Genomic DNA, 27,515 nt, shown 5'->3' with positions numbered 1-27,515 from the left:
AAAACATGGGCATATGAAAACTATAAAGTAAGCTAAATGAAATACATAAAAACAAAATCACTAAAATTTATAAGAAATTGCAACCAAGTCTATTCAGGTTCCTCTGAGGTTCAAGTACTCAAGGAATCCATTACTACGCCTAACAGGAAATTGTCCATGACAAATTTATAAACTATATAGAAAATATTCCTCTTCAAATAAGTACAATGAACACTGCAACAGAACTGATAACAGCAGCGTATTTTTGTTATAAAAAGGAATATGTAATTATAAGATAATATACAAATTACAGCTCCTTGAAAAGAGTGCCTCTGATCACTGCGTTTCAGAAATTAGGGCCCACAGAGGATGTTTTTTAATATAAAAAATTAATTCACTTTTTTGCTAAAAATGCTTTTTCTCTACTATAAAACAGATCTGTATCCGAAAATAGAAAAAAGGATTTATGCAAAAATAACCTCAAGGGGATCATTACAGAAATAAAAAAGTAATTTTCTACTAGAATTGTAAAGTGCATTTACAATAGATGTTTAAAAATATGGCTACAAAATACATAAAACATACAAATGAATGGGAGTTAATACAACTGCAATAATTTAAATGGTATCTTTATTTAAGTGACAGACAAAGTTCCTGGGAGAAGGGAGAACACACCTTCAGGTAATTTAAAATTAGAGCAATATTAAAATGGATAAATGTCTTTTGTACTATGTAGATACACAGCCATCATTTACTCTTGTGAGTTATGTATGCAAAGAGTATTGATAGTTTATTAGACTTCCTGAAATAAATCCACAGACAGAATGACTCACTTGACAGGAAAAAAGAACAAGGAGCAAAGGAACGGTGCTGGAGACACCAAGAACAATTCCATGGCCCCCGAAACAGGAGCCAGGACCCGCGCTGGCCCCGCTGCCTGTCACCCCTGCAGAGTAGCACAGGGCTGGGAGTGCTCATCCCCAGCACCAAACTGCAACATCCACTGCCAGGAACATCCTCCCAGCCAGCACCTCCCGCAGGTGCCACCACCCTCAGTGCAGGGCGGGATGCAAACCTGCAGGGCAGGTGCAGGCTCAGGCAAATGCTAACTCAAGCCACACACTGGGTCTCAAGAAACACAGCACAGTGCTTTGGAGAAAAAATAACCCATAGATTACTCCAAATTACTCTGACAAAAATAAGTCCAAGTATATCTGACAGTAAAATTACACTCTCCTCAACAACAGTATCCCTTAGGTAATCCCCCTTCTCTCCTCATCCCCAATGTTAAATTGTCTCTTAGCTTTACAACAAATCAAGGCTAAAAGCTGCATACTGGCAGCACTTGTTTTCATCTTACATAAATTTTATTTCTTCTCAATAGCATCGAGTATGATATACTTTATGAAAATTACGAAAAGCATCACAAAGAAGCAAAATGTAAATGATACAACAATTCAAAACGTATGAAGGGCACTGTTTTTGCTGTCTACAAGAACATCAAATCATTTCTTCCTCCACTACAGCTTGAGTTCATGCTTCTCTATGGAACAACAATAATAAAGCAGGTATGGGGTTTGTACTTCATTTTTCTCCTCATGGAAGTAAAAGGGTTAGTATATTTTACACCCCTACTAATATGATGAAATCAGCTGAAGACAATGCTAAGTCATTCATAAAATATCAAAGACAGTGTCTAGGAAAAGATCTAAATTCCTTAAAACAGGTCATGTCCTAAGTCTTACCTTAACTTTGCTATGGATTGAATCAGAGGTTCTATATAAGTATTGTCTCTTTTTGCCTTTTTTTTCTATTTATATATGATCTTAGCCAGCAAGGAAGGCAGCTCATTGTTCTAATTTGTCTGCATAATCAAGCTGACACAGTCATCTTACACAAAGAAAACACAGACATGAATGGGGACAGGAGGCTGTAAGGCAGGAGGTGAAGAACTGCTGACAGAGTATATCTGGGACTTCTTTAACATACACTTCAAAGAGCAGTTTATATATCCAAAGAACTTATTGCTGATGCTTTCCACTAGGAACAATTCCATATCTTAAAACAGATCCTTTAAGTTTTTCTCGTCCTTATAGCCAGATATCCTTTCAATCCAAATGTTGCTTTTTTAGGTTATCCTTTTACAAAGTTCCTCCCTCGTATTCACAACTGTGACTTTCCCATTTCCTCCATGGACCCTCAAACACTCTTGAGCTCTCTTTTCAGAGGTGTCATGAACAAAGCAATACTGGATACGTATAGCAACAGAGGAAAAAAATATCAAGTACAATTTGCCAGTACGAGGTTCCCAAAACTTCACTGTACACCACAGATTCCATCTAAATGTGTGTCCCTTACCAATCACTTCCCCCCACAGCTCCTTCCTAAGCTTTTCACCTCTGTCTAGAGACTGACTGTGCTGGGGAGACAGTTTAGAATCCCCCTCTCTGATGTGATAACTTTCGCCAATCTTCTGTCTTGCCTAGGTTCATTTTAGTCTCTAGCAACCTCTTTGTGCCACTTCCTTACCTACAGAAGTGACCAGGATTTCTCCAGTTTCTTCAGTTTTGTGTCTTTTGAACAGTGTGCTGCTCCTTTCCAAGCCAAGGCATGCAGGTCAAAGGTCCCCAGGCACATTGAAGAACCTGGATCAATTCCATTTATTTACAACTATGAAAATGCAATAAATAAAACAAATAAATCTTTGGTACTGGGTTTTTGTAGTGGGATAGTAAAATACTCATAGCAGGAAGATATATAGCAAATAGTTTTGGCTGGTTCAGGCAATACAGAAGTGAACCAAAGATTACAGAAAATCTGGACCTCTGAGATCAAGCGTTGTGTCCTAGTGACAACGGACAAACCTGGCTTTATGGAAGGTTTTTTCATCCAGTATTGAGCATTTCCCTTCTTAAACTCAAGAGTTCCCTGCTGACCCCAAGAAATGTTGAAACTACAAATTACTTCTGTTAAGAAATTTAGAGTACCACATTCAGACTTGGCCATGCAACTTTCATGTAGTCTTCTAGTATCTATGCAAAATACTGCAATAACCCAATCATGTTTGCTTCTGACATCCCCCAATTCTCTAAATAATAATCTGCCAAGTAAGAATATGGGATGAGAGGGTACACCTGTAGATGAAGGACCAGAATACTAGAGAAGAAGGGGAACCAGCTGAGTGATGAAAATGCAAGAAACAGCCAGGATGGGGTAAAGATCCTGGGGACAATTGAGCCTGGGACCTGTCAGGCTCCAACACACCAAGAACAGCTGGATATATAAGTGAAACTGAAAGACATCTCACAGCTGACAACCAAAATGTCTGGGCAGAGATAAAAACCTCAGGAGAAGACCAAGAATATGACAGAGAAGACTTGGATACCAACTCTTCCCAAGAGATTTTATTCCAACTCCTCTATAAAAATTAGTATAAAATACAGGGAACGTGGCTGCATTTTTCAGGTGGTCTGTGTGTCAGATTTCCTAACCAGAGGTGGAAAAAAATCAGAAGTCTGACTGCTGTGAGTCAAAAAACCTCACAACATATGATCCAGGGAATAAAAATAACAAAATGAAGGCCAGAACTGGTGAGCAGTATGATGTTACTTTGATCAGTACCACTGCCCATGAGCCACCTAATCCAGAACCAAGTGAAAAGCCATATACCACAAGGAGTCAACCTGCTCCATCCAGTTTAACAATTAAAGACAGACAACAGGAAGTTTCTAAGGGGAAGATAAACCCAAGAATACTAGGCTTTTCTTGGGTTAGTTGAAGATAAAAGTGTAGTTAATTCTCCCCACTTTCTTGTTGATATACAGCTATAGAACGTCCATCAAAATAATCCTACTATTCAACTATCAACTTAAGTGCTACTTTTCCATAACTCCAGGCTTGCCTTGCCTAGGCTCAACATTTAGCAGGATTGCCCCAGTAGCCTCTAGGACCTCACATGAGAAAAAAAAAAAATAGAATCATGTCATGCTGAATGGCAACCTGTTCATATAAATATATTTCTAACAATATATGTGAAAATACTTTCATTGATTGCCATGCCATATTCTTAGATGAGGAATGTAGTAACTTTTCACATGTTCTATGGAAAGAAACCAAAAATTTTTTAATGTGTTCAACAAAGCTTCCAATGTGATTGACTTAAATTAATCTTAAAACATATTTATATCCAAATTTCACAACACTTTCAAGTTATGCAACCCTTTACAGATCATTTGAGAAGGCCTAGCAATACCCCCTTATAAACATTATCCTAGACATCCCTCCAGAAGAGGCTTAAAAGACTTAATCCTCACAACACCAATGTCTTTAAAAAATAGTTCTTCAAAAACATTGTGCTTGATAATAACATTCAGACCAACTTCATTCTGATCCAGTTATATTGTACAATCTTGTTTTCAGAAAACGTCACCACTTGAGTCTAAACTGGCACACACAAATATTTTACACTGACTAATAAAAGGTTGACATAAAGAGAACAAATATTGTGTGTGCTAGAACCAGCCTCCACATTAGATACAACTGAGTTTACATCTTTTAAATAGGACATGTCAGCACCGTGTAATCTTGATGAATTCTGACAGACCACACACCTGTAATTGACTTAACTGGGCAAGAAACATAACTGGTGCTCAGAACTTCAGCCAGAAATGCTGTTATTTGGCAACAAGAAAATTACACTTAAAGAATGAAGCTTAGCAGAAACCTTTTGCCATTGCTGGTCCATCTCTTCGTTCATTTGAAGTGCTAAAGTATAAATATATTTGAGAAAACCACTTGAATACCTAAATTTAATTTATTCTGCTATAATTTTATACTTTCAAATCCTTTTTTATTTTATTAGTCTGGGACAGAGAGCAAATGATTTTCATTACTTGCAATAAATGAATTGGCAAGAATTTACAATTTTTAGTGCTTCTGCTGTATTGTGTGAAGAGTTATATTGTATAGTTTTTCTCCAGGATCATTTCTAGGGTATGAAACCTAAACCTCGGCAATGCTGCATCCATCTTCTGAGTATATATGGCACAAGTACAACACATTCTCTTAAGATGGATTTAGCAAAAAAGGCTTTTCTTCATAATAAAAATATCTCCAATCATCAGTTTCACATACTTTGCCTTCCAGGTACACACAAACTTTAGACACTGTGTTTACTTTTTCCCTTTCACAAACTGCAATTCATCCATTCCATACAGCATGTAAAGCATTATATGTCCAGCTGCCCTGCATGTCCTCCATTTCCATTGGGATATTTTGCTGAAATAGAATTTGAGGACTTTTGGCTTTTAGCGAGCATCTGATCAGAGTCATGGGCAGGTTTCAGTAAATCCAGAAATCTCAGACACCTCCACAAAAGTGCAGAATATGTTCTCTGCACACTCACTACATTAACTGATTTCCATAAGCATTAGCTCACTTTCTCAAGCACCACACAGAGCAGACACACATTTATTTCTTTCTGAGAAATTTCAGACAAAAAGCAGAAACTCATATTAAATATAAGGCTTGGTCTACTCCTGGCTGCTGAGATTAACACAAGTCTGATTTGTATCTGCATTGTTCAAGAACGTTATTTTGTAATAACAAAGCTGCTTACTGGGCAATATAAGTCAATATACTTTGAAAAAGTAGATTAAGCTAAACTGGAAAAGACATTCATTATTCAGTAAGAACACTCATAGCAAAACTAATCAAGAATATAATTAAATAAATACAACTATTTAAGAAATGCATTTTATTATTTTCTAAATAAATTTTGTGCAGCAGAGCACTAAAGAAATAAGTGTGAATGTGTTCTCATCTCAGTGTGTAACGGACTCAAAATCTGTTTACACATGTCAATGTGTTTCAAATGAACCAAACTATTTACTCTAGTCAAACTTCTCAGAGAAGAAAAATTAACTCATCTCATTTGCTTACAGCATCACATGTAGCCTTTAATCTTACATGTCATAATGAGTTTAGAAAACTAAATTACAAAACCAAGAAGTAAGGAGGAGACACAGGTATCACCCACTCCCAAGAGCTGTTACATGGCTGTATTAATATTTGTGAAGTGCTTTGGATTCACATACAAAAGCAGCCATACACACAAGGAATATCACCACTAGGGAATGTTACAAACACAAGATTCTTTCTTGAGGCCCTGTTCTGGCTTTAACACTTGCTCCTGGCTCTCATTCAGTCAGCCCCAACACTTGAGAAACTCTTTGGAGCTCCTTGAACTAAAGTAGGATAGAGAAAAGGGCACAGAAACAGAACATGAGGCCACTGTTGAAAGCAACAGAAAAAAAACATGGGGAAGAGTGAGATTGCTCTTGGAACTTCTGGCAAGAGACTAAAAAAGGAGGAGCACTGGCATGAGAAGAACATGAGGCACAAACTCAACTCTTGCTATGAGGTGAAAACAGGGTCCAGAGACATCCAGAGTGCTAAGAAAGGGGATTAAAGTCCAAAAGATCTCCTGACACAAAGATGGTTCAACAGGTATAAAAAATGAACAAACTGTCAGGTGTGGACAGAAATATGCAAAGAGCTGCCTGTATAATGAGCTTGGCCTACTGTGAAACCACCACAGCCCTAAGCATATACACACACAACAGACAACTCATCCCTAGAGAAATACCTCAGTGTTTGGGGTTTTTTTCAACCTGTCAAAAATTGCATTACATATCCTTTTGCAGTATTTTCTTTTACAATACAAACCCATGAACACAAAAAAGCCCTAGTTAACAACCTGTTCAGTAGTGAGACAGAGCATGAGACACTAGCAACAGTGTTCAGTTTGAGCTCCAAGTTGAAAATTATCACTGTTATAGCAGGGAAAATCTCCCCAGATTCTTGTGGCTTCTTCCTACATGAGAAAAATCCAACAATGGCCAGAGAGATTACATGCTTCTTCATTACAAAATTCCAAGTCATCTTTCTTTAATTTTGTAAGAGTCCATCAGTATGTATTTTTCATTTGTTTTTTTACTTCTGAGTATGATTTGTGAAGTATCAGAATCAAAATTACGATCTCAAAGCCCTAGGAGCAAAGGACACAAAAGTGGGAGAAAATGTGAGGAAATTTCTAATTCAAAGACCTGGACTCCAAGTGATAGCCCTGATTCTATAAGCACACCCATGGGTTCACGCTACTTCTTTCTTTCACAAGGAAACAACAGGATCAAAGTCAAAGACTACTAAAGACAGAAGCTCTTTCTTCGTATTCAGATTCAAAACAAAAGAGACAACATCAGAGAAGATAAAAGGAAAACATCCCAAGTAAACAAGGCAGGGTTGGGTTGCTCCTTCAAACTCGTGTGGGTTAAGACATGTAACTTGCCAAAGAACATTTTGCAAACACAAACAGATGTGTTTCTCTTAATTCCCAAATAGTGATCAAGACAATCCAAGCCCTGTGAGTACAATTATCCACAGTGTCAGTAAATGTCAGTAAAGGCTAGAATGGAATCTCCTCAACCTAAACCTGCTAAAGTACATAGATGAGGGAGAATACCAAGCCACACAAATATCCTGCTAACTTGTTTTGCATGACTAAACCACAATTTCTGTAACAATTCCACCGTGCTCTAACTTTATATCATGTTCTTCACCTTGGGAGCCTGTGTCTTATTTGCATTACAAACTCTTAGCAAGTCAATGCAGCTCAGAAAGGGTCTTGCCACTACAGGCATGCAGCAGTCTGTGCTCACACACTGCTAAGCTGCCTTTTCTGGGGCAAAGATTACAAGCAACAGCTGCTCCTCCCTGAACTCTGTCAGTTGCAGCTGGGCATCCCAACAGAACAGGTAGGACAGTCCCCCCCATGCTCCAACACAAGCCAGGCAGCCTAAGTCACCCTAGTACAAACACAGCACATTGAATTGAGAGTATACAGCCCCACCTTTCCCCAGGCCAGCCAAATCCAGCTCTGAAAAACACGTGAAAAGGATAGCATGAAGCCAGAGACTGTTTCATTACGTGTTTTTGCTACTAAAGAAACCAAACAGAAAATCAAGGCACCATTAAGGGAAAAGTGTTTTTTAACTTGACAGTGCCATATGGTTTTATGACAGACTTGCCATCCAAGCTGTGTTTGTACTACTCATTCGTTTTTGTTAAATATCACATATTGAAAAAGTTAAAGATGAAGAGATATTCCTTACTTCTCCCATTCTAGAATGCAATTTGTAAGATGCATTCATAAATTTGGAAAGCTTTTTAAAAGAGCTAATCTGGACGTAAAAGCTAGCTTTGAGTACATCAACCATCTAATATTCTCTGCCCAAAGGTGACTTGTCAGAGACCAGCCAACAAAGCTAAAGGTAAAAAACTGCTCCCTTCAGGATGCATCTTGTTGTTAAAATGTCATTGTTTGCATAATAAAGTACTTCACGTCTTTAACCTTTGGTGTAAATATTGTAAATGATATTTCTTTTTCTGATAATTAAACTTAGCGTGCAAAAGAGTGACAACTAGTTACAAAATCTCATTTGCACTCACCATCCATGCTGCTTTTAAAATGAATGATAAGGCTTTTAACTACAGTAGTTTCACGAATACAAGCCGCACGGAGTATAAGCCGCACTTCCGGTGCCTCGACAATGTTGCTGTCTTTGTCAATAGATAAGCCGCACCCCGAATATTAGCCGCACTTTCGTTCGTCGCGAGAATCCGTGCGCAGCTTTCACAAATTGGCCAATTAGTAACAGGATCGCGGCATAGCGGGCTTTACTGGCTCGGGGCGGGGCCAGGCAGGCTCGGCCCGCTCATGGTTGCCGACGGGGCCGGGTGGCCCAGCTCAGCGCCACGGCTCGGCGGGGCTGGCCGGGTGGTGCTGCCGCCGCCGCCGGGCTCGCTGGCCCCCCTCTCCCGTCAGCACTGCCTCGCTGCCGCGTTTGCTCGTCCTGCCGGCGGGCCAGCCGCCGCCGCCGCTGCGAGGCATGCCGGTCGCCCGGCGCCATGTTTGCTCACCCGGCCGGCAGGGCTGCCGCCGCTGCCAGGCTCTGCCGGCCGCCCCCTCCCGTCTGCACCGCCACCGCATTTGCTCGCCCTGGCCGGCACTGCAGGCCCCCGCACTGCCGGGCTCCCCCACGCTGCTGGCCCCGATTCTGCTGGGCTTCCCCCGCTGCCAGGCAGCCCCACCCGCCGGCCTTCCTGCTTCTGCCATGGCTCCCCTGCACTGCTAGCCCCAGTTCTCCCGGGCTCCCCCGCCCTGCTGGCCCGGGCTCTGCCGCCCCCCTGCCCCGCCCTGCTGGCTCAGGCTCAGCCGCCCACCCCCACACTGCAGGCCCCGCCTCTGCCAGGCTTTCCCACCTCTGCCGGGGCCGGCCGGGCTCCAGCTTGGCTTGGGGCTGCCACGGGCTCTCACTTCCGTGTTGGCAGATTTTAGAATTTTGTTCATGTATTAGCCGCCCTCGAATATTAGCCGCACTTCCGGGTTTCCACCAAACTTTTGGTCAAATTGATGCGGCTTGTATTCGTGAAATTACTGTATCTTCAACTGAGAAATACTGTTTATAATAGAAAACAGGTTTATACCTGGACACTAACAAACCATTGAAGACACTATTTGTTAGACTATTCACAGAAATAATCCCACTGAAGTCCAGAATTACACAGCAATCTCAGTCTGGGCTGTGTGATTAGAGCCGCCATGATCCTTCCTAATTACCTAGAGACTAAAAGCATATTTCCCCTTCAGGATCTCCACAGTTACTTCTTCAGTCATTAAACAAGTTAGGTCCAGGCCTTTTTGCAGGCATTGCCTGTGCTAAGTTTGCTTATGATTTGTAGTCAATCAACTACAGATTTGCCATTATGTAACCATAATTTATCCTCTGACACTTCCTTAACTTTTTGCCTTTGTCCAGGTTCCACCACTTTGGAAGGACAGTGACTCTTTACTCTCAGACATATGCCTAGCTGGTACAACTGCCATTTAGAAGAGCAATTACCCAATATTTATTTTCAGGTACTCTTCGTAATGTTTATATTTCAAACAAGGTTTCCCCCATTCATGTCATACAGCATGAAATATACCTGTTATATATATATAATATATATACATATATATATACCTGTTAGATATACATGTGCATGTAAGCACACCTTACATGCAACTTTCAGATAATTATGAAAGGTTTGCTGTAATTGAAAAGGGAAAACCAGAATCACTGACTTCAGACAAGCACATGAAATGCACTGCCGTACAATGACTTTTCTCAGAACTCTATTAGAAAGTGCCATGACATAATTTCATTTTGTAATGCCCCATTTTTAAGCAACATCTCATACAAGTCTTTAAATGTGCTAATTGGAAATCTCCACTATGTACAGAGAATTGCTTTCAAAATGCCAACATTTCCTCTTTCATCAGAGTACTCAATAGCAGGAGAAAAATACTTTCTAAAATTCAAAGCATTTTGATCTGGTTCTGTCAAAATACTATGTGTTCTCAGTTGGTAATCTCGCTTTAGTCAAAATGAGACTATTTTTGTTTAGGATGGTTTTCTAAATACCATCTTCAAAAGTCAGGAACAGAGAAATGGTGAAAAAAAAATTACTATAGCTACTTTACCATACCTCCTACCAGGAACCTTAGTGTGAACCTGCAAATACATTTAAAACCAAATTTAGAACATTTAAAAAACATCTAGAGCCAAAGAGACAGCATGTGGCTTAGTTTCATTAAATACATATCCACTGAACACTAGGATTTTTTAGGTAGCAGGAAGGGGTATCAGTAGTTAGCAATTAGCTATTCATTAGTGGGTAATAAAGAGCTGCTGCTTACCAGCTTTTCTTTTTAAAAAAATATTAGTGTCTCTCAGACTTTTTCCACAATAGATAGCTATGTCATACAAAGAATATTTTGGACTTGATTCCCTATCAGCAGTCACAGAATGACATTGTAGGGGATTTATGGAGGTCACCATGCACAAATCTCATATGAAGTGGGGCCAAAACCAGTTTTAAATAAGGTTTCTGACACCTTCCACTAGTGCCACCACTATTAATTTAAAAGATTAGTTCATTTGTGGAATTGTTCAGCCATTAGGTGTTCTGTTGATGTCTTCTATTTCCATTTCTGCTTGGTACAATATCAGTGCCTAACAGTAAGATAAGAGCAAGCAGCCTGGCAGTTCCTCCTCTTTTCCAACTGCTATTACAGACACCGAGACTCATTTCTGCAGTGAAAGCACCAGACATCTGTAGAAGCAGTAGGCAGCAAAGTGATAGAGCCAGGAGTGTGCAAGTTGCCAGATGCATATGGACAACAAGTTGTCTGCAGCCTGAAGTGTGAGAATCAGCAGTATTTAATCAAGGAAATATTAGAAGAAAGACTTAAAGCTGAAGTAGCTAACAGTTTTGCTCAGAACAAAACAGCAGATTGCTGACACGACAGGGTCTCTCTTGAGCATGCCGAATTGCAGCAAATGGAGCAGAAGACTGGCTAGTGGGTTGTTATATTGCAGATTCTCTGCAAAAGGTGGAACACTGTACACCTAAATATGCTGGGATGCTTGCCCTGCTGACAAGCCAAACCCACCACTGAGTTACTGCTGCTAGGCTAGGCCAGACACTACACAAAGAAAGTTTATAAAACCCTGGCCAACCCACTGGTCTTCCCCTCTCTCAGTAGCACACTTAACAGAGCTGTAGAGAAATCATATGTGGCAGTAGATATCCCAGCTGTAACCATAACAATTATGAATCCATACAACATGAAAGCTGTGACTCTGACTTTACTGACCTTAGATAATGCTGAGGAAATCAAACATTTACAGTCATTTCAGGTCACTGCCAACATCAAATTTATTTCTCTCAGCTTTGCCAAAGCAGTAACTCTCATCAAGCAAAGATTGGGTTTGTGTGTGTGCTTAAATCCTTTATTCTCTACACATTCCCCTGCATCTCAAAGTAGGTGCCAAATGCAGCAAGAATTATTCTTTCTTTCCACAGAAGAACGAACAGGACCTACCAGCTCAAATTTACATTAATGTATATATTTTCAGTACTGGAAATAATACAAGGTTTCCAGATGGACTTAGTAAATTGAGTAAGAAAATGATCCAGGTTTAAACTTCTGTATCACAATGTGGTTCCACAGGTCCTTCACAAGGCATACCTTAAACATCACAGCTCACAAGAGTCTCCAGTATCTATAGCACAAGCAGTCCCTTGCTAAGACTATGCAAGTAATGATAAAACTGAATGACCAACATGCTGTTGGACAACGTTAATGGCGTGGAGAAATTATGAAAGGATAGACTCAGGATTAGATTTTATGATACTGTTTCTCACTTTCCCAATTCCCAATTGTTCAGTGTCTTGGCATAGGTTAGTCTTCTCTGTTGCAGCAATTGATGCTTCTTTTTTGTCTTTTTTTTTTTGCAAAATCATGATCTAAAACTGGATCAGTAAAACAAACTGGGTTTAAAAAAAAGAAGACATACAGGTATATGTTGAGAGAGGATAAACTACAAATCAAAACAACATAACTGCAACAAGGAGATGGGATTGGACACCTTAATCCAGATTCATCACTGGTAAATGACGACTTTGGTACACAAGTATTAAGTTAACCATGAAGTGAATGTCATAACTGAAACCATTACTCCTTAGTTCTAAAGAGTTCAACTGAGCCAATCTTCATCACCGTGCTGGGAGACATGGACACACTGGGATGCAAAGGGCCACAAAGATCATTAAGAACCAGAAATGTCTTTCACATGAGAAGAGACACAGCTGGGACTGTTCCACTTGGAGAAGGGAAAGCTCAGGGGTGCCTAATCAATGTATATAAATGCATGCACACAGCAAGGAGAAAAAAACAAACAAACAAAACCCAACAAAATGCCTCCACACAAACAAACTGGGTCTGGAAATTTAAGTATTTTTTGTGTTTGAAAGCAAGTTGGAAACACACAGTTCTCTTCATTTCTCTGTTGGTTTCCTTCTCACAAGGACAGGGAGAGCTATCTCACAGACATAACGAAAACACAAGGCACTCCTATGCACTTACAGTGGTTCTGATAGATCAAATTTCGTATTATGATTTACTGTCTTCCTCAAGAATGGAAAAAATGGTGATTTCTCAAACAATATTTATATCACTGGCAGAATACACTTGATTGTTCATAGGACATGATTTAAGCAAAACTAATCAAGATAATTATTAATTCGTAAGCTTAATTCCTTCCTTCCAACACTTTCAGAGTTCATTTACTACACAGGACATCAAGTGAGGCCACACTGTCACTACTGCTCCACTCAGATGGACTTCTAAAGGTGGCAAAAATGCTAGTGAAAGTGGCTATAAGTTTCAGGCATGGATGTCACACTTTGTCTGCTGTGCAAAACAAGAACAAAGTAAGATTTTGCTTGAGATAATAACTCCTGACATTTATCTTCCTTACTGTTGCCTATTTTAATGGTGAGCTACAAATATTATCATAAAACTTGTTAAAATGAATACAGTTACTAACTCTGTAGTAAAAAACTATCACAAAACATGTCTTCTATCCATCAATAGTCTTCCTTTAACTTTAGAGCAAATGAAAAGTGATGTTCTATGCTACATTTATTTTTCTCAATCTAGGTGTCTTAAACAATATCAACTGGGTCTGATAATACTTATGAACTTCTTTTCAAACGCTTCATGAAAACACATGTAGCTGGTGTAATTAGAGACTACAAAAAAATAAAGGAGAAAAAAAAAAAAAGGCAGGGAGGGTCAGGGTCTTAAAGCCATGACTAACTTTATGGGTTGAATTGTGACTATAATGTGAACGATCCCAAGCAGTAATATCTTACTCTCCATTTAGGATCTGCCGATTTCAAGTGAAACCACTTGTGAAATTAGGTACTAGCAAATACTGAAGTATTACAATTCAACCCTAATAATAATGCACTTTGGAATATTTCAAGAAGGAAAGACCTCTCCAAAAACTGCAGATTTACTGACTCTGAAAAAATTAGCAAAATCTCGTTAATTCATCAGCACACTTAGACAACTAAGTCCCTATATTTTGTACACTGGAGAGTTTTATCTTTATATGTTTAGTTTCCAATATGATTTCCTTGTGCCAAAAAAAAAAAACCTTAAAATTGCTACAGTTTTAAAAATCGGAATGTTTTTTAAATACAGAAAAATTAGGGTTTTCCTCTCTATAAAAGAACATGCCTTCATCAAATGAATAATTTAAAACCCTCAAGTAATCATATATTCCATTAATCTTTCTGTTCAATACACATATTAGCAATGAGACATTGTTGTGAAATCTTCAGTACAGATTTAATTCAAACAAACAAACATGTTTTTATGCTTATTTTTGTGAAATGTTGCCTAGATGAAATAGATCAGTCTTTAAAATTAAACAGCAGGTTGTAAAAACTGCATTTACCATATTGTGAGCCTGTTTGGAATCATCACAAATACAGGTATATTAGATTTTTCAAGAATAGCTGATCAAAGTGCATTACCTTAGTTCAAAGACACTGCATTATTCCTCTTCCCATCTACAGTATACTATGTGAATTCTTGTCATTATATCAATTTAATCCACTGCCATTTTTTAGGCTACTGTTTGTCTAACCGAATGAAGAACAGAGTAGTTGGCATTTAATGTGACTGCATCACTTTTTCCAACCCGCCTACTTTAAAGAAGAAGTTTGTTGAGTGCACACAATTCACTTTACAGATCATTTGAAATGCATAAACAATTCCAAATGCAGAAATAACAAAAACAATAATTTGTCATTTTGAAATGCTGAAACGCTTGGAGGAAGATTTGAATATAGTACACTCTTTTGTTTGTAAGCATGGTGATTTGCCAAGCTACACCTCACACTGCACTAACCCTAGGGCATTCCAGTCACAAACACACTTTGATCTGCTGTGCTTTTGGATTCTCTCTCAGAGGGCTCTACCTTTCTTGACAATCCCAGAGGGAAAACGCAGCCTTGCATTCTTTCCCTTCTACCACTCCAAAATGAACACTCCATATGCTTGCTGCTAGTTCAGCCTTGCACTGTTTTTCCACAAGCTTGTTTGTATAACAACGACAGCTGCAGGATTCTTCAGCTTGAAGTTGTGAATTGGATATATAATAATACAATAAAATAAAAAATCCACAGATGACATGAGAAATGAGAACTACAGTATTACTTCTGCATGGTATTAATACATTCAGTGAAAACTAAAATGCAGTCACAGTTTTGTAGTGGTTTGTCTGGGCATCCTATTTTAAAGAGGGCAAAATACAGTTATCATTTACTTTATGATACAAACAGTCCAGAGACAAACATCAATATGCAAGAAAGAAGGCAAAAGTCAGAGGATAGTAACTGTCAATCAGCTCTATGTTTCAACTCATCTGTACCCAGATCTGCTGAGAAAGAATAGATACTTCACAGGTTTCGAAGGTGATATGAATCTATTCCAAAATATACCTGTATGCATTAATAAAAATGATAGCTGTAGCCATGTAAGGTGGTTTTAGTGTAAATATCTACTTTAATCTTGTTTAAAATACACTGACAACATAAGGAATCAAGCAGCAGCTTGATGTGGCACTATGTCGTTTGGTATGCGTTCACATGTTTGAGAGAAAAAGGAAAACAAAAGCAACAGCCCTTAGGTCTTTTGTCCATATTTCTCTTCAGAGTTAGTAATTGAGTGTCTTTATCCTGGTGTTTTTAATAACTTTAGACATTTCCAGACACTCTGTTGACATATTTCATTCAAGTCTATTGCCATGAAGAAAGTAATGGAAGTAAAAATTGCGGTGATTTATAAGCATACATTAAATCAACACTATTTCAACTTGCTCACCCCTCTACCACACCCCCCCCTTATTTAGTCATCTATTCCTTGGTGATGTGGAGTAGTTGTAACTGAGAAGGAGGAGAAAATCTGCCCTGGAACTCATGTCTGGATGGTTCCAGAGATGTCTTGTGATTGATTTCTTGCTGCAGCCACATACCAGCCTTCAATCTCCTTCCACAATGAATACTAATGGAGAGTACAATAGTGATGAGGAAAGAAACACCAAACATGCTGTTTTTCATATTCACTGAAAAGCCCTGAATAAGGTGCTTCAGAGTCTCAAAAGTATCACCAGAAATTGGTTAGTAATGACTAAAAAAGTACAAAACTCTCTTCTGGAGAGTTTGGCTGTTTGGCTATTGATACACAAGGCATCTTCCTGCTTCTGCTAACCAACAAATAAATAAAATATCAGACACATAAAGTTCTGCTAGAGGTGCTTCACAAAATTCCTATTTGCCAAAACACCCTAAAAAACCTCCAACAAACCAAACCAAAGAACCACAACTAGATATACCTAAATTCTAAGGCAGCTCATAATGTTGAGCCATACTATTTGATACCATTTCTGAAAAAACCCTCTATTCTTAAGATTTCGATGTACTGACACACTGAACACATATTTAAATACACATGGTTAGATTTTAAGTAAAACTGAATTTATGCAAAGGGAGCATCACTCCATGTGTGACTGTTACACATTCTCTCTTTGAAGACCTAACACTTCAGAGCAAACCAAAACATTAACTCACATTAAATAAAAACAGTGTTTATGAACATTTATGACCAACAAACTGGATGTACATAAAATGGTAACAAGTTGCACTTTCCAAAACCCAAGAGCAGCCACTTTGCTTCCTGACTCAGCATGCAAACCACATAATTAGATTCTTTATTTAAAAGTAATCATGTAAAATGTACCAGTACTCCCATCTATAACAGCATTAACAGCATAACTTTACTAACATAGACATGAATTAATATGCTTAGTTTTTAATACTATCTAATGGAAGAGATGGAAAGCAGAAAAAAAAACCAAACAAACCTCTCCAACAAAAATCGAACGCTTGAAAATTGAAAAACGTAAGATGCCAAAAGAGATTCTTCAATGTCTCAGCCATTTACTGAAGAGATCTTTTCTCATTTGCTGATGACTTTGGCAGAGCTGGTTTTGTCACCAGTCACTCTGTACTTTGTTTAATTATGCAGTACACCAACAGAAATTTTCTTTCTGATTGCATAAATCACAGTGCTTTGACACCAACCTCAATAGGGGCTGCTAGAACAATACAGTGAGCGCTATTGACTCCATCTCTCAAGCCCACAAGGTGTATCATTTAGCCAAGAGTGATAATTAGACACAGAATATACTGAAAACTGTCAATAGGCATGTCAATAGGAGGACTCTTAGCATCTAGCATCCAGTGAATCAATGGTGTTTTTTCAGCTATAAAATCAAGAAAATGATAGCTTTCAAATGAATGGTGGAAAGGAAACACGAGGCTCCTCAGGGAGGAATAAAACAGCTCAATTTTCCTTCACTGAGTGGCTCTCCAAATGCCTCACTCAATGGAAAAGGTCACAGAACATTACAGCAAAATATCTCTGAAACAAGATGTACAACAATGCTGGGACATGACATGAAGTACAAGCACACTACAAAGGCCCGTATATCTCTGACCTGACAGAATTAAAGCATGGGTCAGCAGATGCCAGACAAGACAGGAATTGAAAGACAATGATTGATCTGTGTAGAAGAAAATATGACTGCCTGGCCATATCAAATATGTATGTATGCATGAACAGGATTATATGTACAGTATACCCCCTCCCCTCACAACAGTTTTTAAAGCCATAGTCTTGCTTTCTTTTTAAAAATTATTTTATGTATATAATTTTCAGCTGAAGTCCAAGGAAGATATAAAGCTGAACCTTTTAATACATAACTTTTTGTTGGCATATTCCTACCAAAAAAATGTACCAGACTTAAACTGATTCTGGATTACCACTTGCATATATCTTTCTAAGATATATGTACACTTCTGAATACTGGAAAAGTAGGAAGCCATTTTCATTCACTCTGAACTCTTTCAACTAAACATTTTAGTTGGCGTGGAGAGACAAAGGATTCCCAATCAAAGCCTGCTCTGAGAACCAACAAATCTTTTACAAAGCCTGGTTTAAAACTGCAGCTGTGAAGTAAACATAGCCTCTGTACCATGGTTAGTTGAAATGGCTGGAAATGAAACCAGAAATAAGAGCTTCAGTGCTGACAGGACAGAAAGGGGGAATCAGAACAAAAACAAGCAGGTGAAGAATTTAGAAATGGACACTAATGGGTTTTTTTTCTCTTCCTTTGTACCTTAAAAGGAAACTGTCTTTTAAAAGGTGGCTGCTTAGTAGTTGTGAAGCCAAGACTTTATATGATACCTATCTTCAGACATTCAATGCATTTTTTACCCCAGGGAATATTTCTACAAAGTATAAAAGTCCCCTGAAGAGCAACTGCTAAGTGGTCCTGTGGCATTCCACACTTCTCATTGCTTCACTAATTGCCAGGTTTCTTCTGTAATTGACAGCTATACAAAGTTATCCCAGGACTTGAAAGTCAAGCTCAATTCTGTTCCCACATCAGTTGAAGTACAAAACCACTCACAATTTAGGTTAGAATCTAGACTATCTCTTAGCTCCACATAACTAGGACTTGGGAGCTTCCACATTATCTCCCCACAAAAGCCAGAAGAGGGCATGTTCATGGCTCAGGGAGGGAACAGACCTGTTGAATAAGCAGCTGCATTTTTACACTCACCTTTCCATAAGTGCTTTTTGTGATCAGTGTGTTTCCTTCAGTGTCTAAACCAGAAATACACAAAATAAGAAGCCATAATATGAATTTTAAGTCTTGTTGAAAGAACCAACAGAAAGTAGGTTTTCTTCTGCCTTTCTTATGTTGGAAGTTCTTGCACTGAATAAAAGATTAACCTTTTTTTCCCACCCCTCCCCTCAACAAACTGTGAGAAACTGGAGTTCAATGCAAAATGAAGTGTCCCATCATGGAGGTGCTAGTAGGGAAGAGAATGCCACCAACAGTAGCAACAGCACCTCACAGTCAGGAAAAAAAAAATAGCTAGAATTGCTCTTTTACATGATCAGTACTCAAAAAATCCTGTCACAGACAAAATATGACCACCTCACCTGTTGAAAACACAATTTTAAACAGAAACTCTTTGAATGTCTTATATTACTTCATTCTAGCAAGGTTACAAGCCTTCCCTGTAACATTAGACTAGCCATACAACCACCCTAGAATCCAGGAAGGAACCCTTATGCTTCAAATAGAATGTCATCTCAGGGAAATATCTGTTAAGAAGTATAAAAATACAAGATTTCTCCTTAATGTGGATGATCAATAAACTTTTCCCTCATACACTTTTAAAAACCTTGACCAAGACATAAAAGTAATTTCTGCAACACACCTTAAAGAAATGCAGCTAAGGAATCCCTTGGTTTTTTAGACATTTTCGTGCTGCCTTCTAAAAACCACTAACAGACTAGAAGGACAAAATAGCTGGCAATTCCAGATATTCTAACAACATGAGTAATCTTGGTCAAATCTTTGTGCAAGTGCTCCAAGAAAGGAGAGAAAATTTAAACCCAAACCAAGCAAATATCACAACTGCATCATGTAGGAAGAATTATTTATGGTTTTTAAATATTCTCCCAGAACAGTGCACGTCATGTAATCCATTTTCCTGGATTTTAGAACCACTCATAGTTTTTTTTCCTCTCTAAATGGTTACATATACAAATCTTCAAGCAGTACTTTTATAATTATGAACACAGATGTGTTTTTAACAAAACACATTCAACTGCCAAGGGTGTGGAAAAGCAGTAACCAATGCTTAATACACTAGACAATGAAAAAGGGTGTAGATCAAAGAATTTCAAAGAGCACCTGTTGCAGAAGCTAGACTGTCAGGAAGGCACTAAAAGCTATGAGAATTTTGGGAATAGTTACAGGGTGCAACATTTCTCTTAGGAAATCTGCTTATGAATTTCCTTCACCTTTTCCCCAACCTTTTATTTCCAGTCTAACACTTCATTTCACCTTCTCTGTAATTTTTTGCAGAACTTTAATTGGAGAAAATTCAGCATTTCTCAGTGGTAGGCCCACAGGTCAGAAAATGAAACAATCTCTTCCTCCCTGCCCTCCAAAAATAAAATTGAACCAAACAAAACCAACTTTTTAACTTGGGACCTATTAACTAGAGGTAGCTTTTTTTTTTTTCAAAATAACCTTCAGACAGAAATTTCTCCCATTGCTGAGATTAAATAGAGTCCAGTGCCAAGTCTTGGTAGAAGCAGCCTGTGAATCCACTGTTCTTTATTAGTGCTCCTGTTATTTTTTGTATCTCGTACATTTTTATGTCAGTAGAAATCAAAATTAAAGACATAGTATAAACAAGCAGATAACTCAGCATTTTAACCATCTTGAAATCAAATAAAATAACCATTCCCTCTTTATTTAATTTCTCAGGTGTTCATAATTTTGAACTAAAGTCATGTCTACACAAAAAGAAATATGCCTTTTCCTATGGTATCTTCTTCTCTGTGAGAGATCTGCTAAAAGACACTTTAACAATGCAAAGGCATGTTTCATGACAGCTACCAAAAAAAGCAACAGCAGTTTCAAAAATCAAAGAATGTTCCATTGGGAAAGCATTATTTGCATGTTCATAATGAATACTTAACTACACATCTGTGCAACCCTTTAGGTTTCTGGGGTAGGAAATGATCTTTTAAGAGGACTTTGCCAACTTCCAGCAAACACTCAACCTTCACTAGGCTGAATAATAACAAGCTTATCAGTTGGTTTTCAATGTGATTTTAAATAGTTTGTAAGAAGCCACGTGATGTATTACTGACTGAACTGATCAGTGTTAGGTCAAAACTCCCTTATATTCAGAGGGTCATTGCTGAACAGAAATTTAATGAGGTGTTAGAACTTATTGTTTATAATTCCTCTTTAAAAAAAATAAGCATTCACACCCAGTATTGCATGCACTACAACACTTAAATAACAAACAGGTTGGCTTCTAAAAAATTCCTATAATCATATGCTGTTCAATTCATAAAGAAAAAACTGGCTTGAGATCATGACACATGCACACAGAAAGATGTCCCAACAGAGTACCTGTTACTATCTTAAAAATAGATTCAGAGAAGCTATAGTGTAAGCAAATTCCCACTACTTAATCTGTTACAACTCAGTGATTAATTAATTGAATATTGCTTCTAAATATTAAATATTGCTTTAACATGAACCATCCTATACAGTATATATTATACCCAAATTTTGCCTTATGGTACAGATGCCTACGCTGGTGTGCACTCATGGTCTAAAGCAGCAAGAAATGGGAATAAGAAAGAATTGCCCTGTGCTACACAAAGTTATCAGTATTTAAAGTTAGCAGTTGTTTTTCTTGCTAAATGTATAAAATGCAATGCTATGAAGACACATATAAGTTTCTTTTTTAAAAATCAAGCTACAGTAATACAAACATTTACATGAAGACAGTATCAAAGATACTAATAATGAAACTGAAATCCTTTATGAGGCACTGCTATGTTTCACATCCACCAAAAGCAGACTTACATTTGCATTGGATGTAAAGTATTTCTTAGGTAGTACAGTAACTTTAAAGACTCTACTACAAACACAGATTTCACCAGAGGAGCTCAATGGGCATTTTTACATTAAGGAAACTTCCCTGTCTGACCACTGAGGATGCAGGGGTGGCTCCAGTGAGCTGCTTGACTCCCTACACATCCCACACACAGTCAGACCAGGTTTCCTCACCAGTTCAACCCCAGGTTTCCCTTTGCAGAATCTCAGAATTCTAATTCCATAAAATAATTTTTTCAGGGTGCAATGAGGCAGACATATCTGGAGCTGGTCCAAGAAGGGGCAAGTCTCACTCTTCCTCCTGAGCCCTCGGCTCCTGCCGTGTCCCTGAGTGACCGTCCCTGGCTCAGACACGGCTCCCTGAGCCCTTCATCTGCCAAGTGTTGGCAGTTCATGACCTCTTGGTTGGGGCTCCCACCCAGAGCTCAACCTGCAGCTCCCACTGCAGTTGCACCCTGAGCTACTGCCCTGGAAGTTTCTCAAACCCACACCTCCACTCTCCCTGGCTACTTGCCTTATCCCTGCATCCTGGCCAAGGTGCACTGCAATGCTCTCCTCTCAAACACCCTCATCATCTCCATTCATCTTGAATTCTTTTTTCCCTGAAGTTCTTTTGTTCTAAGAGAGAGGTTATTCACCGATCTCACTGCTTTAAGTGGTTAATGAAATCTAATAGCTGATGGCAATATACCCAGAAAGAATAACAGTAAAGTTGTTATAGAGGTGGGGAATACTGCATAAATTCCACACCAACACTGAACAAAAAGGTTGAAGAGAGTAACATAATCAAGAAATTATATTTGCCACCGGCTTTCCTTCTCAATTAAGTAAGAGAAAGACTTGCAGGAACACGATTGGGAAAAAAAAGCTGTGGAAAAACAAGAACAAGAACCCCTAAATTTTACCTTTTGTCATGGAGCTCATTGATTTTAGATAAAAGCATACAATCAAAGGTTCAACAAATAACTGATAAGAGAGAGGTGACAGGATTAAAAGCTTGAGAAAAATTTAGCAGGATATGGTCTAGCTATTAGTTAAAGAGACAAACAACTGATGGAGTACAAACAAACGCTATGGAACTTAAGGATTTTGGCAATCCAGTAAATAGCAAACTATGGCATCATTTGCTGGAGATGAAAAAGGAAACTCCAATAAAGTTTGGTATATCAGAAATCTGTCCATTGAGAGCTTGTAAACAATGCTAAACCACAGAACAAGATTGTTGCTGTCATTTGGGCCAGCAGTTTATTCAACAGCAAGATTTGTAGCCAAAGTGGGTGCTTTTGCACCACACACAGTAAGAGGACAGAACTCATAGATATGATCAACAACATCAAGCTTTTGTCACATGTGCTAAGAGACCTCAAAAAAATAAATCAAGAACAACTTAAAAAATAAGTTTCAACAGTCATTCTGCAACTACTTATTCAGTACTCTTAGTGGCAATCACTCTGAACTGTATCTTAAATACACCAGTTCTAGGGAAAAGCAAAATAAAACCACAAACCAACAAAACTACAAATGAAGCTACATCACAGAATTGATTCTCTTCAGCCAAGTTCACACTGGCAAATCTCGTATTTGTTCACTCCTATCCACTCCAACACATCCAAACTCCATTCCTACCTACGGAGATGTGTATTTAGTTATCCAAGAATGCTAGTTGGCAATTACCTCAAAAAAATTATAATGTTGCAATTTAAATAGGCCCTTTTACACAATTTGATACACCAGATAGACAGGAAGCACATGGAGATATATAAAGTACATGTTCAAACACTTTGATACTTAATCAATAAAACCATGCTTTCAAATGGGTAGAGGGGGAGAAGAGGACAAGGAGAGAATCTTCTTTTGTGTTTACTGTATTTCTCAGTCCTGATGGTTCAGGTCCTGTATAGTGGGGTTGGAGGGTGGCAGTAGTAATTCACACAATGTAAATCTCTTTACAAAAACAGATTAAAAAGCTGGAAAATCATCCATGAGCTCCATGAATGCAGATTTCTCTGAAACAGGTCTTTTGCAGAGTGTCTATGTATATGTTGAATAAGTCTTCACACACAGGGAATGCCATCCAACTGCTCATTCTGGGCCTTTGGGGACAGGGTGGAGGTGGGGAGGTGTGCATGTGAGTGTTACTTCACAGGTTTTTGAACATCCACTCCAAAAATAAAAACTCATCTGAAGACAGGGGGAAAAGAGCAACTAAGCAATGGTTTGAACTGTGTCTAGAGTAACCAGTATTTCCCAGCCTCAAAAGCAACAATTTCTTACTAACCCAAACTGGTATTTAGGAGGAGATTTCTAAAGCACACAAATAGGTATGATTTGCATCTTTTTAAGTCCCCTTCACTCCACAGCTTTAGTTCAAATGAGAGGTAGACTTCTACTACTATTAATAGAAACAGCACATGCTGGGCAACACCACAATGCCAGTAATGTATGCCCCAGACACTTCTAAAAACAAAAGGAAACAAAAAAAATGCTACATCAAAAGCACTGAAATTAAGCCAGAGAAGCTGACAGAGAATGCACTTTACTGTGACAATAAAGCCCTCAATATACAAGATTTTCAAATATTTGGGAAATTGCATCTATTGTTATTTTTGAAGGAGATAACATAATTAAGATCTCAAGCTTATCCTTCTAAACCACATTGCTGATTTTTGCCTTTCACATCAAAAGCTTCTGCAAATTTAACTAAATGATAAAGCTTCCTCCTAATTCCTTTACTAACAGTATTTCTCTTGCAGCTCATAAAATCTGTTACATGTTCAACTTTTGGATTTAATTTGCATGGTAATTGCAATAACAATAATACTTCATCATTAGGATAATATAAGCTAAGATCCTATGTAATTTTCACTTTTTAATGGAAACTCTGAGACTAAGAACACAGCTAAAATATTATATATTAATGTCAATATAGCTAATACCCCCCAAAATCCCACCAATTTACTTTTCACTGACAATGTTAAAAGAAAATGATTTATGCAGATCAATCACCTAGCTCATCAAGTCATTCACTGACAGCCAGCCTTCATCATTGCTATTTAAAAGGCACTGCTGACAGAAAAGACCGACTCTTTGATTAAGGGCTCTGTCTGGCTAACCTTTTATTTGAAGAATGATTGCTGCTGAGTGACAAATACTTTCCCATTCATTTCAAGGAAAAGATATTGACATTCAAATTCTTGATGTCTACACTGAACAGATGCCACTGTTGGCAAGTGGCTTGATAGCAACAGCAGGTACACTACTACTCTGGGGGGTGAAAAACAGCACCACTGGCTCAAGTTAAAGGCTCTCAACAAGTGAAAGCTACAGATCTCTCAGCCAAATCCTCTCTCTTCAACAGTTATCATCAAAGAACATCTGTTTGTTGTTTCTCCCTAGCCCTCTTCTTGAAAGTGTCCTAGCCTCACCTTGACCCCACTTTCAATTGTATTGGATGTTATTACTAAAAATAAAGAGAACTCAGCAGCAAAGTGACCCTTAGGTTGAGAAGGGCGTCCTCCCTTACACAACATCCCCAAACACCAGTCAGGGAAATCCCAAAGCAAGGGCTGCTGCTTCCGCACTAATGTGATTTCTGTTGACAGTAATGTGAAATGGAAGTTGCATTTGCAGTATCACATACAAAATCAAAGCCAATATGTTTGTTACTTTAAGCTGATCCCTCTGTCACTTTCTACTTTATTACTTTATAAAAAATAAAAAAGGAGTGAGAGAGGGAAAGAGGAGATGAAAGCTGGCCAAAAGCAGCTGCCTGATAATGGGCAGTAAGTAGTGAATGTTCAGATCCTGTTTTGGACAGAATTTAAAACCACAAGTATCCTAAAAAAGTGTCATTAATATATTTTTCCAAACAAAAATTAGAAATCAAGACAAGATACATATGCCAGGTCACAGCTTTCAATGCTAAATGTTTTCAAAAATAAATCTATCACATGATGAAAAGTTTATTTCTTTACTTGCATGTTTCACAGATCTTAATCAGATTCAGTACACAGATGCATGTCACTTGAAAAAGTTCTTTTTGACGCTACTTGATGAGAGTTCGCCAGCTTCTCTACTACAAGCAGTAATGCATACAGGGATGTTACAATTAAACTCAGCTAATAAATAATATTAATAATTCTCCCTGCCAGAGCAGCATTCCTCCCCAGTTTTTTTTTGCTTAGGGTGTGGCATTGGGAATTAACATTCTGCTGCATAATATATCTTAATATTTTCCTGATACTAAAACTCAATTTACCCTTCTGGTACTTCACAGAACTTCTGTTTATCATTGCATTAGGCAGCTATATTAAGCCATCCAAAAAAAGATTCTCCACAGCTTAAACACTCTTTGGAATTTTCTGACAGGGTAGCTCTGCCATACAACTTGACGCAAACACACCATGCAGTTAGTAAGGCTTGAGAGGGAGACAGAGCCAACATTACTCCTGAAGATAAAGCATGGCTTGGGGTAGCAAACTTTGCTTTTCCTAAGGTCCAAACAATTTGCTTCCCAGTTTCTTCCCATTTCTGAAACCCACAGCACAAGATCCATGGCACAGAAACAGAGGCTATCTCTACCAGGAGAAGAACAAGGAAGCTTTGCAAATCCAGAATGCCAACAGCATTACAGGGGTAAAAAGACAAACTCATTTGACTCTCCACGCAAAAGAAAGAAGAAACAGAAGGACAGAAGTGCACCCCCTCCTGATGGCTGTCAAACGTGGAGGTGGGTATATAGCTACAGCATATCTGTACTACCATCAAGACTATAACCGTCATCTAATATTTCATTTTTAGTTGTGAACTAAGTCAGCAAATTTCATGGTTGTGTAAGAGATTCTGAGGTTGTGGTAAAGAACAAAACCAGAACATTTATTAATTTCTAAAGAGACTGTTAGCTGTTTTGTAATTTTTGAATAGTTTGTTCTAACTATTAGGAAAAACTTAACGTCACAAACAAACCTATACAGGAATAAATCTAGCATTAACAACTTGTGGGGGTTTTGTTGAAGATCTGATTCACTGGCTTCCTATCCCATACAAGAAAACACTATGGTGTAGGAATAGCTTTACTGGGTCAAAGGAAAAGCCCAGCACCTTCTGTCCAAAAGTAGCCAAAAGGATATGTCCTGGAAGGAATATAGGAACAAGCTAAATCAGTTTGGAGCCAACTGTCCATAACAAAAACAAAACAAAAAAATCCAACCAAACCTCGTACTGTAGTTTCTTCAATTTCACGTGTACTTACTCATAAAAAAATTATGGTTTTGCTCATGTATCTAATAATGGTAAATAAACACAGATTTACAGGCTTGAACTTTATTTAATCAACTACTTGATCATACGCTTTCTCTGGCATTCTTCCATTTTAAATAAAGATTAATCTCTGATAGAACTCTAAGGCTGCCACTGTAATCAAAAGAAAAAATGCTTTCAGGTTTTCATAGGCTTCTTCACATGCTCTAGTACTATCTTTTTTTTTCCTTAAGCATATTTGAATGAACTGTTTGAATATGTTTACTCTTTCATCTCTACAGCTTTGAAAACTTCATACTTTGTATGTGATCTACAACAAAGCAATAAGGACTGCAGAGGTTGACAGCATGGACATAATTAAATACCACCATCAATGAACTGCCATGTTGAACAATGCTGACTTATAATGCACTTCAAGATCAACCACTTACATTTAAAACTATTTCCCCAAGAGATCTGAAAAAGAGCAGCTTAGATTTTTTTTTTTTATAAGAGATCCACAGAAAAAGAAATCAATTTCTATATAACTAAGTAATAAAAAAAAATAAATAATAAAACTCAATAATAAAAAAACTTCTGCTCTTTACCAGAACATTTGGTTTATGGAAAAATTTAAGCAATACTTTGTAGATGTCACCTCTAAAAAGAAATCAAGAGAAGAAAACCAAATCTATAGTCATTGCATTTATCTAATCAGTGAAGTGTCATCACACTTACCTTTTCCAAATGTACCACACAAAGCAACACAGTAAG

The 27,515-nt window shown here is 38.1% G+C and overlaps 1 protein-coding gene across 3 annotated transcripts in view; it reads right to left on the bottom strand.

Annotated features, from left to right (window-relative positions):
• Positions 1-27,515, bottom strand: part of LRMDA (leucine rich melanocyte differentiation associated) — a 644,658-nt gene that overhangs the window by 403,845 nt on the left and 213,298 nt on the right. The window lies entirely within an intron of this gene.

Source organism: Catharus ustulatus, chromosome 8, assembly GCF_009819885.2.
Source record: "Catharus ustulatus isolate bCatUst1 chromosome 8, bCatUst1.pri.v2, whole genome shotgun sequence".
NCBI lineage: Eukaryota > Metazoa > Chordata > Aves > Passeriformes > Turdidae > Catharus > Catharus ustulatus.
Note: the sequence above shows the minus strand (reverse complement) of the source record. Positions and strands in the feature narration are given on the sequence as shown.